Genomic DNA, 2,548 nt, shown 5'->3' with positions numbered 1-2,548 from the left:
TAAAATTTAGGTGAGTTGAGTTCCAAAGTTTTTCAAAATTAAGAAAACCTTAAGATTTAGAGAACGTTGACAAATGTATTTATAAATTACTCAAAAGAAAAAAATCACATTGGCAGTGAGATTCAAACTCGGTGTTTGTGAAATCAATGTTGAATCCTTACAAACGGATCACACATAGAATGAATATTATGTTCTAGTTAATTTAGTACTTTACTTTTTTTACATCTTGGAGGATTGGGTAATAAGGTACTTTCTATTTTTAGTAGGACAATTTTACTGCAACCAGTCTAAGTTTTAGCTTTCTAACAAGCTGTGGTTTAATAACCGTCAATTTCCCAAACAAAAACGTATAAAATTTTCTGGTCTTAAGCCGAAACCAAAGCATCTCATATAAATGAAGTAAATAATTACATGTGTCATTTAGGTCATATATCAGAAAAACTATATATATATATATATATATATATATATATATATATATATATATATGTGTGTGTGTACCACACAATCATAAATTACATTCACTAAGCAAAGTAGCACTTTTTAAGTTACCCTTTTATTTGTCAAGATTCTCAAAGAGAAATCAAAGATGGATCAATCACAGAATATAAGCAATCAAGCTGACCAAGCCGTTGGACAAGCTCAGGTGAGTTTTTAGTCCAACGTGTATCAGATATATTAATGCCCTTTTAATTGTTTGTAAACATATTCAAAATTATTGTAGCTTGATAATTTGATATAATATTATTGATGATTTAGGAGAAGGAATGTAACATGATGGACAGGGAAGCAATACTGCTCAATCAGCCAAAGAATCTTGCCAAGAGGTTAGACACGTTGACACCAATAACAATTTTAGAAAATTAGCGTCCGACAATGATATGTCTTGATATTGAACACATCTTAATTTAAACTGTCGGTGCTACACATATCATCAATCATTGTTGGAAGCATAAGGTTGAAGAGATACCAGATGTGATTCGTTCCCCTACTAACATTTCTAGCAATTAAATACTAATATTTGCCGATAAAAGTATTTTGTTTCTCAAGATTATGGAAAAGTGAAATTTTATCAAAAAATTTAGAGTAGAAAAATATGTGAATGATCAATTTTAAATAAGCAATTTTGCGGACTACTGAAATTTATTTGTTGTTGTAGGCTGGTCAACAAATGAAGGCTAAGGCACAAGAGGCTGCTGATGCTGTTAAGAATAGAGTTGGTGCTCAAAAATGAATCTATATAGTGGAGAGCTCTCTTAAGTCTATTTTCAACTTTTGATTTCTTTTTTTGTTTTTTGTTTTAGGTGCTTTTTATGCATTGATTTTTTATTTTTTTCGTTTAGTATTTTTGTTTTTTTTTTCCTATCATTTTCGGATGCTTTTATTTGACTGTTTGGATACCAGCAACTTGGATTAAGAGAGCCTAAAGTTTTATCCCAACATATTTGTTGGAATTTATGTTTTTGTTTAAGTCATAAGAAATTTCAAGGTAAAATAGATATATAGTACATTTGGAGTATCATCATATGACGATATGTTCCCTTGGTGTGGTTAAGCATCCTTCTGTCGTGGGCATTTAGAATTGTTTTACCTATGAATTCAATTCAATTCTTCTGAACAATTCGTCTTTTAATAAGTTTATTATCCACTTGAGTTCAATTATTTAGTTGTGTGGACTACGTCTTGTTGTAATGTTGTAATAAGCATATCATATTCATCCTTGTGAGTAAAAACTTAATTGACCAAAACACAAGGATTAAAAAAAACTTCATTTTTACATAAAATCTATCAATAATGTACAATTTCTTTCCGAAGTTAATTTCGAACTATTATGAGAGATACATTTAATTATTTAATTCTCCATTTAAGTAAAGGTATTTTTGTAGAAAAATAATCAACAAATATTATAATTTGAGGTCGGTCTTATAAAAGATAGACTATAAAAGTTTGCAAGAGAGTCTTCTTCATATGGGCAGAGTTATGGTCTCCTAAAGTGACTATTTTATGTGCTCGTGAGCGAGCTTAACTCAGTTGGTAGGGATAATGCATAATATATGCAAGGTTTAAGGTTCAAATCACGACCTTCACAGAAAAAAAAAGGTGACTATTTGGTCAAATACCTCCCTGAATCCTTTAAGTTTCACATTTGTTTTAGATAAGTCATTTATGTTGCTAAGCTTTCAGATAGGTCCTTTAAGTTTCGAGTTTGTTTTGGATAGGTCCTTTAAGTTTCTAAGATTTCAGATAAGTCCTTTAAGTTTCGAGTTTGTTTCAGATATATCATTTCTATCAAATCAACTTTGGCTCAACGGAGGTTGATAGAAATGACGTATCTGAAACAAACTCAAAACTTAAAGGATCTATCTGAAACCTTAGAAACTTAAAGGATCTATCCGAAATAAACTTCAAACTTAAATGACTTATCTTAAACCTTAGAAACTTAAATGATCTATTTAAAACAAACATGAAACTTAAAGGTCCTGAAAAGATATTTAGCCTATTTTATATTATGACCCTAATACGAAATAATTGTCTTCACGAAATTATT

This window comes from Medicago truncatula, chromosome 7 (genome assembly GCF_003473485.1).
Source record: "Medicago truncatula cultivar Jemalong A17 chromosome 7, MtrunA17r5.0-ANR, whole genome shotgun sequence".
Lineage (NCBI taxonomy): Eukaryota > Viridiplantae > Streptophyta > Magnoliopsida > Fabales > Fabaceae > Medicago > Medicago truncatula.
Note: the sequence above shows the minus strand (reverse complement) of the source record.